The sequence below is a fragment of the Mytilus edulis genome, chromosome 3, assembly GCF_963676685.1.
Source record: "Mytilus edulis chromosome 3, xbMytEdul2.2, whole genome shotgun sequence".
NCBI classification, from domain to species: Eukaryota; Metazoa; Mollusca; class Bivalvia; order Mytilida; family Mytilidae; genus Mytilus; species Mytilus edulis.
In genome coordinates, this window is record NC_092346.1 from 32,138,466 (window position 1) to 32,154,570 (window position 16,105).

Sequence of the window (16,105 nt, forward strand, 5' to 3'; positions counted from 1 at the left end):
GTTTTAATCATAATATTAGTCAGTGTGTTATTGTTTTAATCATAATATTAGTCGATGTGTTATTGTTAGAATCATAATATTAGTCAATGTGTTATTGTTTTAATCATGATATTAGTCAATGTGTTATTGTTTTAATCATAATATTAGTCAATGTGTTATTGTTTTAATCATAATATAAGTCAATGTGTTATTGTTAGAATCATAATATTAGTCAATGTGTTATTGTTAGAATCATAATATTAGTCAATGTGTTATTGTTCTAATCATAATATTAGTCAATGTATTATTGTTTTAATCATAATATTAGTCAATGTATTATTGTTTTAATCATAATATTAGTCAATGTGTTATTGTTTTAATCATAATATTAGTCAATGTGTTATTGTTTTAATCATAATATTAGTCAATGTGTTATTGTTAGAATCATGATATTAGTCAATGTGTTATTGTTAGAATCATAATATTAGTCAATGTGTTAATGTTTTAATCATGATATCATTGACAGATATATTGTCGATTTTGATCTGAGCGTCACTGATGAGTCTTATGTAGACGAAACGCGCGTTTGGCGTATAAAATTATAATCCTGGTACTTTTGATAACTATTTACACCAGTGGGTCGATGCCACTGCTGGTGGACGTTTCGTCCCCGAGGGTATCACCAGCCCAGTAGTCAGCACTTCGGTGTTTACATGAATATCAATTATATGGTCATTTTTATAAATTTTCTGTTTACAAAACTTTGAATTTTTCGAAAAACTAAGGATTTTCTTACCCCAGGAGTAGATTACCTTAGCCATATTTGGCACAACTTTTAGGAATTTTTGATCCTCAATGCTCTTCAACTTTGTATTTATTTGGCTTTTTAACTATTTTGATCTGAGCGTCACTGATGCGTCTTATGTAGACGAAACGCGCGTCTGGCGTATAAAATTATAATCCTGGTACTTTTGATAACTATCGACATCATATTATTGTTAGACTCGTTATTGATCCACGTGTTATTAGTTCATGTATTATGGTTAAAATCATGATTAGTAATAGTTTTATCGTGTTATTGTTAGATGTGTCATTAGTCATTATGTTATTGTTAAAATCGTGATATTAGTCGATGTGTTATTGATAGAATGATGATGTTCTTTATAACGTTTTTGTTAAAATCATGATAAGTCAGTATGTTAGTATTTGAATAGTGTTTGTGACTATTCTGTTGTAATTAGTACATCGATTGTCATTACACTTTGTTGTTAGTACATCGATTGTCATTACACTTTGTTGTTAGTACATCGATTGTCATTACACTTTGTTGTCAAATTGGTCATTTTGTTATTGTCAAATTAGTCGTTTTGTTATTGTCAAATTCGTCGTTTTGTTAGTGTCGGATTTGTATCGCGCGGCAAAATGCAAGATGACTCGTTATTCATGTTCTTATTAACAAATGTATATTGGGTATAACCATATCATCGACCATTAAGTTGTTGTTAGATTATCGCTAGCCATTTTATATATCTATCAATTATTACACATTCAACACACTGGTCATAGCGTTATTTTAAAGTTATTAAAAAATTAGTTGACCATTATAGATGAGGAAAGATACATCGGTCATTGTCAGACTTGCTATTGATACTTATATATCAGATTTAGAATTAACGATGTGTGAACTACGGTAAATACAATTGTATTTTCATATTTTCGAATTTGTTATTGTTGTGTTTTGTAACGTTATAATCATTATCGGCTAGGTTAAGATGTTACTGTTAGATCTATCGTTGGCCATTCTGTTATTGTCATATTTATAACTGATTATAGCCCAAATGTCAGATTTGTAACTGATTATCGGCCCTTTTGTCAGATTTGTAACTGATTATCGTCCCTTTTGTCAGATTTGTAACTGGTTATCGTCTTATTGTCAGATTTATAAATTATCGTTGGTTAGTGTAATACTGTCAGGTATGTCATTCGTCAATATACTAGTAAAATTGTCAGAATAATAACTGCTCATTGTGCGTTTGTCCAATTTATAGTCCCTCACTTTGTAAAGTTTACTCCGGTATGTCATTTCTTTTTGGTCATTGTGTTGTTGTCAGATATATCGCTGTCAAATATGTGCTATTGCCACCTTGGTAGCAGGTTATTGTACTTTTATAAGAATTATATCCACTGTTTATGCTAATTGATTACTAGTATATATTCCTTTGTATTTTGATACGTCCTTTGTCAGTCGTGGGTTCGTACTTTTATTAAATATATCGATCATTGGCTATTTTAAAGTAGATCTAATATCAGTCATTATCGCATTGACATATTTAAGTTAGTCATTGTGTTAATGTCAGCTTTACGTTAGTCATTGTGTGAATTCTCTAGGTTTGTCATTGTGTTAATGTCAGAATTAAGTTGGTCATTGTGTTAATGTCAGATTTGAAATGATAATTGTATTAATGTTTTGAGGTGATCATGGCGGTATGGCAGCTTTAAGTTGTTCATTGTGTTAATGTTTTAAGTTTGTCATTGTGTTAAGGATAAACTTTGCTGATTGACATATAGTTGCATTTTGTTTTTGGCTGCTTCCATTTACAACTGCACCATTGTGCTATTTGCAACTGTTCAATTGCCCGTTGTTTAATAGCAGCTTTAATGTTGCTCATTGTGTTGTTTGCAGCTGTGTCAGTGCCCATTTTCTGTTGGCTGCATTATCATTGATCATTGTATTGTCTGCAGCTTACTATTGCCAGTTGTGTAATGGCATCAATTGCATTCCTCGTTGTGTTGTTTGAAGCTGTGTCAATTGTTCATTTTATGTTTGCCGCATTATCATTGCTTATTGTATTGTTTGCAGCTGTACCATTGCTCACAATGTGTCGGCAGATTGAACATTGCTCATGTTTTGTTTGTAGCTGTTCCATTGTTCATTATAAACATGAAGTTTTATCGTTCCTCATTGTGTTATGGACAGATCTACAATTGCTCATTATGTGTCGGCAGATTGATCATTGCTGAATATGTTGTTTGCAGCAGTTCCATTTCTCATTTTGTGTAGGCAACATTTTTGTTGTTCATTGTGTTGTTTGCAGCTGTACTATCGACTGTTGTTTAATGGCAGCTTTTACATTGCTCATTGTTTTTGTGTAGCTGTACCATTGTTCATGTTACGTTGACAGAATTATCATTGCTTTTTTGTGTTTTGCAGCTGTACCATTGCTCTTTATATGTTGGCAGATTTATTATTGCTAAAAATGCAGGTTTGCTGTTGTTAATTTTGTGTTCACAGGTTCATCATTATTCTTTGTTTTGTGTGGAGCAGTGTCATTGCTCGTTTTGTATAGGCCGTTGTTTCATTGTTCGTTTCGTGTTCGCAGATGTATCGTTGCTCTTTATGTAATTGCATCTTTATCATTGCTCATTTTATTGGTTGTTGCTATACCATTTTCTTCTTTGCTGGTGGTCTTTATTATTGGTGATCGTTCATTGTGTTGTTTGCAGCTGTATCATTGCTCATTTTGAATTGGCAGTTTGTCATAGCTGATTGTGTTTTTGTGGCTTTACCATTGCTCACGGTGTTGGTACTTTTTTATTGTTCGTTGTGTTGTATGCAGTTGTACAATTGCTCATAAAGTAATGACAGATTAATTATTGCTCGTTGTATTTTGCCAGATCTACCATCGGTCATTTTATGTTGGCAGCCTTATCATTGTGCAATGTGTTGTATGCAGCTATGTCAATTCTGATTATGTAATGGCAGCTTTATCATTGCTCAATGTGTTGTTTGCAATTGTCATCTGTATCAAATCTCATCGTGTTGGAGACATCAATATAATTGATCATTGTGATGTTGGTAACTACAACAATGTTAATTGCTTTATAGCCGATTATTGGTTCGTTTTTCTGCTATAATATTGTTCGTTGTGCTTTCTTGCAATTTTTCATTGCAAATTATAAATAAAGGCAACAGTAGTATACCGCTGTTAAATAGTCATAAATTGATTGAGAGAAAACAAATCCGGGTTACAAACTAAAACCGAGGGAACACATCAACTATAAGAGGAAAACAATGAAACAACAGAAACATTGAAATGCAACAACAAACAAACGACAATGCAAAACACACAGAAACGAACTATAAGATAACAACTGCCATTTTCCTGACTTGGTACAAGACATTTTTATAACAAAATGGTGGGTTTAAACCTCGTTTTGTTGCTAGCCCAACCTGGCGCTTTTATGGCAATGTTAAATATACCACTAAAATGACAGCATTACATGACAGGAATACCGTACAAATAAATGCAAAAACAATCAGGACAGAATATTACACAAATAAATATAATAGAATATTTCGACATGGTCCACAGAATAATAACGAATACGTAAAACAACCTAGGACAGCACACAAAAAAGAGAACCACGAACTGTCCGTCACACATCTGTATCAACACCACAAAAGTGACGTTACACGATATTTCTGAAAATTGGATATAAATCAAGATTAGGTTTGTAATGATGTTATTTGATGTGTTTTATAACAATTGCAGTGTACAAGAATATTAATATATACCTGTGTTAGTAATAAATTAATTTACTGTATTAAACAGCTATGTCGGTAAAACATATAACAACTTTATCATATATGCATGGCTCGTTGTTCTTTTTTGTTTTGTACTTATAGTCGTGCTCATTGCGACGTCATTAAGTTTCTAACAAATATAATAAACATATCAAGCTAATTTTGCTGGTTTAGTGTACCTAAGGAAATGTCTGACAGGACTATGACAGTTGTTTTACATTAGTTTGATGAGTTTGAGCTTTTGATTTTGCAATTTGATGAGGGTCTTTCATTTTTGAAATTTTCCTTAGAGTTTGGTATTTTTGTTATTTACTCTTGTTAGTAGTTCTATGATTGGTCATTGTGTTGAGTTTGGTATTTTTGTTATTTACTTTTGTTAGTAGTTCTATGATTGGTCGTTGTGTTGAGTTTGTTATTTACTTTTGTTAGTAGTTCTATGATTGGTCGTTGTGTTATTTTTGTTATTTACTTTTGTTAGTAGTTCTATGATTGGTCGTTGTGTTATTTTTGTTATTTACTTTTGTTAGTAGTTCTATGATTGGTCGTTGTGTTATTTTTGTTATTTACTTTTGTTAGTAGTTCTATGATTGGTCGTTGTGTTGAGTTTGCTGCATCATTGAAGTGTTATTACTGCTTACAATTTCTTTTGCGTGTTGTTCTATCCTTCTTGGTGCAACATTTCCTAATAAAGTGTTGTCAGTTTTGTATTCACTGAAATTCTGCATTGTATATTCGGTTTTTAGGGTACGGTGCATCTTTGAACGTTACTCGTCTGATATACAAGTCGACTCCTTCTGTTTTAGAAGGTTAGTTATCATTCATCTTTTATTTTTCGACGTATCTTTGCTTATTGTATTGTTAGTAAATTTGTGTTTGTTCGTTTGATATTTTGGCAGATTCTGTTTTGTTCGCTGAGTAATTAGCAGATTTGTCTTTCTTCAGTAAGTTGTTAGCTTCAATGATATTGGCAGAACTATGTGAGTTCATTGTTCATTGTGTTGCTTGTATGTTCACACATTAACCGTTGTTTTAAGGAGTTATCCATATAAAGATAGGATGATGTGGTATGATAGTCCATATGACAACTATCCACTTGGGTTATACAGTGCACTCTAAAAATAACAACAACACGCACAAACAGCCATTTTGACACAACTATCCACCATTTTGTTCCTTTCTTGCCGATTTTTTTTTTTACGAAATAATGAAATGAATAAAAGGAAAATGTGTTTGTTAAAGGGCCAGTTGAAGGCGCGGCATTTTCTCATTGGTTTTTGACAGCGTGCTGATCGTCATTGAATATTTTTGTAGACTTCAATGATTCATATATTTATCAACCAAAGTATACGGCATTGGAAGACTAGAATTCCTCAAACTAAATCAACAAATAAGACAAGAAATGCAAAAGCAAAATAATAAATAATGAACAGAAAGATTTCGAAATAAAAACCTCAGACTCTTGTGAGACAGCCTTCGCTTACTGAGACCAATGCGTCCACTTTATTAAAACTTCTCTATCAAACTAAGAACTTTGTGATGGCAATTTATTATTGGTTATTTTGATTTTTCTATATTATTTAAGCGGCTTTAAATTTGACGTGTTCTTTCGCATTTGCTGTTGTCCGCAGCTTTTCTGTAGCACTATATGTTGCTAGGTAGAGCTAATATTTATACTCAAAGTTTGTTTTTAACGGGCCAATTGTCCAACTGGGAGCTCTATATCTTGCTATCGGATTAAATCTTTAGATACGCGCTTCCTTGTTCGTCTTTACCTAAGCTTTGGTTGATATGAGGTCAGACTTGTGCCTCGGTCTAAAATGAGGTCGTCTACTAGAGTTGGTTTAGTTTATTATGGACCAACGTTTTCAGCTATAGTCAGTGATGCCAGTGATGTTGCTCCGCATCACACACAAGTCAGCTCCTTCTGTTCTGAAATTCAAGTTTTTAGCATAAGAAATAGATACATTTTGTGACCTGTTTTATTTATCTATTTAAGAAAATATTTATCTAATAAATTATTTATTTATTTATTGTCTTTTTTTTCATTCTTTTTTTTCTTCTACTTTTTTTTCAATTTTCTTGCTTTTTAACTAATTGTTTATATGATTATTCATTTAGTTATTTTATTCATTTATTTCACTTTCTTTAACTAATTCTTTATATATCTATTTAGAAATTTATATATTTATTTATTTATTTTCATTTTGATGTTCAGTGGTTTGGTTCTAGACATTCTTGTATCATAAATTTTTGGACGTTAGCGTTAAACAATAAATTATCTTTCTTCAATATGTTGTAACCTCCGTTTAATTTAGACATCAAAGTGTCGTCTGTTCAATGGTGTTCAATTCTTAAACGTCAACAAATCTTTTTTTCAAATCTAAACCTTTTTTAATTTGATGACGTGTATCATAAGTATTTAATTTAATCAGATAACTTGGAGTGATAAAAGAAACAAGAAAAGGACCGATTCAAATCGGAAGTTTATAAATACTACTTTGAATTTTGATATTTGGTCGGTTATAGTGTACAGTGGGTGCAGACGGGCTATAAAAATACCTTGGCGTTTATAATTAGTTATGCTGCATGGCGATGACTGAATGTGCTTAGCACCATTTTTAATTTTCAATGCAAATGACCACTTTCATAAAGAGATGTTTATCATATAACGATATGCGATAAGGTGTATCATTTTCAAAGCTTCGATTTAAAAACGTTATTAACGAAAGGTTTTAATTTTCACTGCTTCGGGTCCTTTTTTTTAATTATTTGATCAAATCTATAATGAGTTTTTGGGAAATAAAGTTTGTATATGATTTTGATAAGGGAGATCAATCATCGACGCTTGTTTTGGTTCTTTGAGATGGGTACCGAAAGTAAAGTAAATAAACATTCGGGACTCATCTACTCAGTAATCTAAGGCCAAACGTGTGGTTTTCTTTGTTGATCTACTCAGTAATCTAAGGCCAAACGTGTGGTTTTCTTTGTTTTGATCTACTCAGTAATCTAAGGCCAAACGTGTGGTTTTCTTTGTTTTGATCTACTCAGTAATCTAAGGCCAAACGTGTGGTTTTCTTTGTTGATCTACTCAGTAATCTAAGGCCAAACGTGTGGTTTTCTTTGTTTTGCATCAGGTTTTTAATGAGCTCCAAAAAGGAAAAAAAATGAAATTGAGTAAAAGTAAAATGCAGGGTTTTTTAAGAACATATTTGAAATTTAGTGATATGTTTATGTCCTGGACTGATTTTAAAGTGCACGAAAAAGGAAAAATAACAAAAATACCGAACCTCAAGGAAATCCAAATCGGAAAGTCCCTTATCAAATGGTAAAATCCATAGCTCAAACAGTCAAACGAAATATGGAAAAAAAACCTCATATTCCTGACTTGATATGTAGAAACTTTTAGATTAAAACTGGTTTTATAGCTAGCTAAACCTCTCACTTCTATGACATTCGCTTAAGGTAGATCATAAGTATATACTTTTGGAGACCGATTTTTCTTATAATTATCAAAAATGAAGACTTTAATAAAGGCTTTTTTTTCTCAATAATATGATAAAAAAGAATGAGTCGCCGCGCTATTTTTCAAGCTATGAGTCGTTGAAAATTGCCTAAATTTGGTTAGATTGTTCATGTAAAAACCCATTTATGTGCATAAAAAAAATTGAATGATGTCGTCAGAACTGTTCGCTATTGACGACAAAATATTACGGAATCGTCTGCAAAGTCTAGCAATGTCGGACATATATAAATAAGTTCTGTAAAACCCGTTTCTCGATCACGTCCAATTTTATTCAAATTGATTTAACATAACTCGTAAACAAAACTAAACAAAAAACTGAAGTATTTCATATAGGTAAACACGTAGACCTGGTGTCTATATCACTTCAATCCGTTTTAGTAAAGTTACTTACTAAAGAGTATATAATTTACTTATGTTAATACTCGCTGATCATTTATAGGGCTGGAAATGTACTATTAATAAAAGCAACAGTAGTATACCGCGGTTCGAAAGTCATAAATCGATTGAAAAAAAAACAAATCCGGGTTACAAACGGCTTAAACCGAGAGAAACACATCAAATATAAGATGAAAATAACGAAACAACAGAAACACTGAAGTGTACAAAAAACAAACGACAATGCAACATACACAGAAACTAACTATGAGATAACAACTGCTCTTTTCCTTGATATAGGACATTTTAAGAAAAAAATGTTGGGTTGAACCTAGTTTTGTGGCTAGCTCGCACTTTTATGAAAACTGGTCAATTAATTTAATGTTATTGATAGACATCATCAGTATAGGTCCATAGAAACAGAACAATATAGAAACAATTTCCAGTTTAACACAGATAGTTCACTGATAGAGCTGCGATGAGGTGGAAGATATACATCATGTTTTTCTTCATTGTCATTTCAATGAACAATCAGCAGAACGAAAAGATATTTTTAGAGAACTTATAAATAGAATGATAATAATAAATAATTTTGACGCAAGTTGTCCCGATACACAAAATCTAAAACTATTAACCCGAAATAAAACCCTTCTTATAGGCTAGCTGTCTCTGCTTTTATAAATCAATTATTCACGTCATTCGGACTTTGGTAGATATTTGTGTCATTGCAATTACTGTAAAATCAACCTTTTTTCGCGATTAATAATATAACGCGCATATAAATCGTCCGAATATGTCAAATTGCTGCTGTCGAAAGGTCTTAACGCAAAATAAAGTAAACGCGAAAATAAGTTGGTTTACATGTATACCACATCTCCTTATTTTTATTTACGTTTACATCTGTGTACCAAAAGTTAATTTTTTCTCATATATATCTTATAGTTTTGTTTGTTTTTTGTTTTTTGTTTGTTTGTGTGTTTTCTTGTTTATGTTTCTATTTCGTTGTCTTCGTGTCTTTGTAGCCTTGGCCAATGTAGGGGTGAATGTAGGAGAATAAATAAATAGAATTGTTTTTCTTTTTTTCTCTCTATGTGTACATAATTATGAAGTGTAATGTATTGAATAAATAAAGAAATGTTATGTTTTAATACACATAAAAATAGTTCCGCACAATGTTGAACGGTTTGCTCTACTGTCAGTAAGTTGGGCTTAGACTATACATAGAAAAATATGGAAAAAAAAACACTTTATAAATTTCATGCGTCCGAAGTGCCTTTTTTACATTTACCTTCAAAGCTGAATAGTTGAAAGCTCAGCTAAATAAATAAACATATATATACATGTAATACAAAAATATTATATGTATTTAGAATGAATTTTAGGTTTATATTGATAATAAAAAAAAATATAATTAAATATAATATATATTTTTCATCGCGTATGTTTCATAAAAATGTTTTATTTTATAATAAAAATTGTTAGCACGTTTCTGTCATGGACTGTAAATATATTAACTGATTTTAGTTCAATAGAAGACAAAGTTACCTCAGGAACAAAGGAAAGAATTTACAATTTACATTTTTGGTATTTTATATTAAAATAAATATTTTATTGGAAACATTTGTATGCTTTAATCCTCCCAACAATATCCTGTTTGTTCGGTATTATTCTGTTACAAGAAAATTTACTTTGCGAATTGTCACTCATAATTATCTTCTAACCCTTCTCTTATTTTCATTCCTATGTGCGTGTGTGTTGCATCCTATTAGATTTTTCCTTCAGAAATTCACTTTGTATTTTGTTTCCGATCTTGTTTCATTTTAAGGAACAAAAGTGATTACAAGTCCGTGGTTGGTGTTTAAATTAATAAGAATACATTTGTCATGGAAAAAATATGTTGACCCGGCAAAAACGGATCATCGCTATATTCATTCTTTCGAATTTTTAAGAAACGAATTTCTGAGATACTTCTTCTGAATATCGTAATTTCTTGCCTTTTTTTAGCAACAACAAAAAGTAACATATGCCATGAATTTTATTCCCTAAATTTGCTAATTAAATCTTCTAGGCTATATTTATTTTCAGTAATCTGTCAAATAGGCTCAAATCACTTAGAACAATTCGCAGACGCCTTTTTGCAGTTGGATTTGAAGGAACCAAATTTTTCGGTTTGATGAAGTTTAATTATCTCTCTATATTAGAAGCTATAATTTCCCAGCTTCAGCTTGTTACCGATACAATTAAATTATATCTTTGAATGTAAAACACATCAAAACTTGACAACATACATGTGAACATTTTTACAGTCGAGTGAGCTCGCTCGGAGATGGAATATTAACTTGACATGTCCTTGTCCAAGAGAACAAGACACACTTCTTCAAAATACTAGGTCCATTTTCTTCGTCTTAATTTGCAAATTTACAAATTGCTACGAAGAATAGATAAAAAATTAGCGCCCATGGTCAATATGTTAATTTTAAGCAAAAATTATAAGACTTGTCTGATGAAATTAACGACATTTTGAGGTACATGACAGCTGTATCGTCTTCAAATTTTCAATGCATTAAAATGCTGCGCTTTTTTTTGTATTTTACAGATTTTTATTTATTTTTGAATATTTATAAATTATAACTCCGTTATCGAAAATTAAATTAAATTTTTTTAAGTGTTGTCATTACCATCCCATTAAATAATTTAACTTATTGCAAACCTGTTACCAAAGTTCAAATCTGAGAATTAAAAAATGCCTGATATTCAACATAAAGATAATTTAATTATAAAATGAGATAAAATATTTGGTCGCGGTCGCTTTTGACATGGGAGTCACCGATAATGTCCTCGTTAGAGGGATCTTTGCAGGAAATTACAGATATATCTCTGATAAGAACACGACAAAGTGTTGATAAGAATTTGAAGCAAGAAATTAAAGGGTCACAAAATGTCACCCTGCCTCAGAAAATTGCCTCCGTGTAATGTTTATGTTGCACTGGCTGATAGCCATGGACATTATTTCTGTTGCATTACATATTGGTCATGGACAATATACAAAGGGAGATAACACACTTGTAATATCGTGGACGTTACTGTTGATAGATACGCTGGAGTTGTCTCTAATAGGCTTTAAAAAATATAATTTCTTGTAAATAATAGACGATACTATAGAAAACAGAAATAACTTAATAGTCATTACTTCGGTACTGATATTATGTTTAACAACCCTTTTTTCAAAATTGTCCGTTTATAAATTTTGAATTTATAAGAAACTAAGGTAGATAAGTTTGGCTGTAAATCCAGTTTCAGTCAACCATTTTCTACATTTGAAAATGGCTGTACCAAGTCAGGAATATGACAGTTGTTGTCCATTCGTTTGATGTGTTTTATCATTTGATTTTGCCATTTGATTAGGGACTTTCCGTTTTTAATTTTCCTCGGAGTTCAGTTTTTTTGTGATTTTACTTTTTTCTAGGTCCCTTTTTGGTCATATAGCTAGCTCTTCGCTTTCAAATATTCGGCTTTGAGCATTCCTGATGAAAGTAAATCCAGAAAAGTGCCTGAACGCTCTTAATTTATAGGGAATACATGTTAATTAAATGAGAAAATACCATCTTAATGGATAATTTTAGTTTGATATTAGACATGGGATGGTTTGCTTTAAAACAGTGTTAGTAATAATCTATAAGGAAATAGAAGTTTCTAAATTATGGGGTTCATATGCTTCACAAACTTGCCAACATACACTTTTAGCTAATTTTAAAGAAAAGCCCAACACCCTTTCCCTTTTCTTATCGATCGTTGTTAGAAAGCTTTTAAATAATAACCCCGAACTTTATGAAAATACACGTAATCGAAATGTGTCGCAAAAACTATAATCAGTCCAGGTAGATTTTCAGGAATATGTTACTAGTACTATTATATTGAATTATAAGACAAAACCTCAAGCCAAACCATGATTTGAGTCGTTTATAAGTAGACAACACTTAATTACTAATGATAACATGACTTTCGAAATTTAAAGAAGATGTGGGTAAACATCAAAGAGACAGCAACCAAACAAAACAATGACAAAAAGGCATCTCGATGACAAGTCAGTCTCCAACAATATACCCACGCTGTCTGTATAATACCACGTCTAAATCGCCCTCATCAAAGATATGAAATTCGCACATCCATGCGGACAGTTGTATTCATTCACATGCACTATGGGTTTTACAAGTGAAGCAGGAACTGCATGACTCTTCTGCAGCATACGCCTTCACTTCACCTCCACCCCCGTAAGTTTTTGCAAAAGCCACACCGCATATTTAGCTATAGGACCCGAAATTACAAATGTAAAACGAGAAAATGAACGACCTGATTATGAACAAAACACTGAACGAAAAGAGATATATGATATACAGCAGCAAACAACAACCACTACATTAAAGGCTTCTCAGTTGGGACCGACACATATATATAATGTGATGGGGTTAACATGTTTAAAGGCACCAAGGCCCAACTATCTCCCTGAATATGGACAGTGGAGTTATAGTACAGCATAAGAACTGAGACGGTCAGTATAAAAATTAGTTGAAAAGGACTCAACTCCTTAGATTGATTCAATGCAGAAACACACATACACACAAAAGCGCACAGACCGGACGTGGTATAGCGTATTTATACATTTCTAAAATAAAAGACACAACGTAGAGATCAGAGGCCGGGTATATTTTCGTTAACTGTTTCGTTTTCATGGCCGACGGGTTTTGTTGTTAGAATTGTGTCGCATTTTATCAAATCGGGGTCTTTATCTTCTTCTCCTTCTCCTTCCTTGCTAAGTAAGGACTTAATTCTTTAAAGGAATGTTATAAGTCCACGAGGCGGAGGAGACAGCAATTCTCCTGTAACTATTTATAAATAAAACGTTCCGAATATATACAATTTAAAACTATGTACACTTGGCTGCTGTCTATGGTGTTGGTTTCTGATGTGCACTATTGTTGGCTAGTGCACTCTGGAACCTCTCTATTGTCAGAGCCTCAGTTGTAGGTGTTAGAAGGTGGTTCCACTCATGCATAGTCCATAGAAAGTATGAGTCCTTGTAAAGCATGACGAGTCGATGGTTACTTCGTCTGTTAGCTAGTGGTTCCCATCCTTGTGTCTTAACCATAGTTGTAACACATCCAGGTGTTTTATCAGTGTAGTTGTTTGTTACAAACCTGGCGGCCCTCCTTTGCATTTGTTCTAAGCGGTTTACGTCCTCAGTTGTATGAGGGTCCCATGCCGCACGAGGATATTCTAGTGTTTGTCTGACCAGAGAGATATAGGCTGCATTTCGTACATTCTTGTTGCATTCTCAAAGGTTACGCCTAAGGAATCTGATGGCTTTTTTGGCAGTGACGTCAATATGATGTTTCCATTGTAGGTCCTTACTGAAATTTACTCCTAGACATTTACTGGTTGGTACAGTTTCGAGAGTGTGGCCATGTAATTTATAGTATGTCTCTTTTTTGGATTTACTGTTGGTGCTAATGCGGATGACGGTGCACTTTTTCCAGTCTTCTAGTGCTGAAAGGTCCAATCTAATTAAAAACCGATCTCTCATCGCTCCTGTTTCTGATATGTCGCGCTCCCACGCGACATATCAGAAACAGGAGCGATGAGAGATCGGTTTTTAATTAGATTGTGAGAGGTCCTGTTGTAGTTTGGCTTCGTCCTGGAAATTCTTGATATGGTGGAATAGGAGGCAGTCGTCAGTGAATAGTTTGACAGTTGAATGTTGAACTGTTTCTGGTATATAAGTCGTTAATGACCCTTGAAAGTACGTCTCCCAGTGTTGACTTACAGCCCTCAACTACCACTTGTTGTTTCTTGTTTTCTAAGATCCATTTCAGGTTTTCGTCTCTAATGCCATAGTGGTTAAATTTGTTGAGTAATCTGCAGTGTGGGACTTTGTTAAAAGCCTTTGCAAAGTCGAGTAAAATTACGTCCACTTGATCTTTCCCTGATTTCAGTTGTTTGGAAATTCCTTCTATCGTTGAAATTAGTTGTGTCTCACAGGATCTACGAGCTCAGAATCCATGCTGACTGTCTGTCAAGATGTGATGTTTTTCCAAAAATGTGATGACTGAACTGCAGATGATGTGTTCGAGAACTTTGCATGAATTAGAAGTTAGTGAAACTGGTCGATAATTTGCTACAATATATTTTTCTTCTTTTTTGAATAGTGGGACTATTGTTGCTTCTTTCCAGTCGTTTGGTATTTCACCGTTGCCAATTGAGGTTTGGTGAAGTTGGGAACGCTTTTAAAGCTGACTATATATATATTATTATATGATATAGATTTTGCTTTTTGTTGAAGGCTTTATGGTGATCTTTTAGTTAAATCCACGTCATTTTGGACTGTTGGTAAGTTGTCTCATTGTCATTCATACAACATCTCTTTATTTATATCAAACCCATATAAAATGTATATGATAAATAAGAAGATGTGGCATAATTGCCAATGCGACAACTCTTCACCAGAAACCACATTACATGGAAGTTAACACTAGTATATGTCTCAGTACGGCTTTCAACAATGAACAAAACCCAAGGTCATATTGCATAGTCAGCTATAAAAGGTCCCAAAAAATAACAAATGTAAAACAATTCAAACAGTGAAAAAACTATGTGAATTAAGTTTTTTTTTTATCCTTCATTGAACTTTTGATGTCGTCCCTAACCTTTGACAGTGGTGTAACAGTACAACATAAGAACGCACTTTAAAAATAAGTTGAAAATGACTTACAAATGTACCTCATCAGATCGAAACAAAGGAGTCATACATTTATAACTGACTATGCGATATGGGCTTTGCTCATTGTTGAAGACCGTACGGTGACAAATAGTTTCAAATTGCTATGTCATTTGGTCACTTGTCGAGAGTTGTCTCATTGGCAATTATTACGCATCTTTTTTTTAATATATATATCCAACAGTCCGGGCGTGTCAGGGTACTTATTCATTAAAACAACATAAAAGACACCAAATACTGATCAATTTGAGAGTACACGCAGTTACTGGCAGCTAGTTCAAAGCCAAAAACAACTAATACAAAAGCAGAGACATATATACAAAAAAAAAATTAAAACTTGAAAAATATGAACATTTTTGAACAATATAAAAAAAGTAAAATCACAAAAATACTGAACTTCGAGGAAAATTCAAAACAAAAAGTCCCTAATCAAATGGCAAAATAAACCCAAACACATCAAACGAATGGATAACACCTGTCATATTCCTGACTTGGTACAGGCATTGTCTTTTGATTGGATTGAACGGCCTGGTTTTATAGCTAGCTAAACCTCTCACGTGTATGACAATACTAAAAAAGTTTGATCTATAATAAAAAAGATTACTTCAATATAATTAAAAGACTTAAATTTCAAAAGGATGTTTTTTTTGTCTTTAAAAAATAAATCATGCACCTTAGTTTTTGATAGTTTAACCTCTTAATGATGCTTGGTAAATATCTTTAAACAAACCGAAAAGGTTATCGATCATTCAGTGCAATAAGCTTTGTTGTTTGCTTAAATTTTGACAAAAGGATAGCCTAACGTAATAAGACGCGACTTCACTGTGTTTTTTTTTTAATGAGGTACGAGGTCGGGATTGGTTGGTAGTTT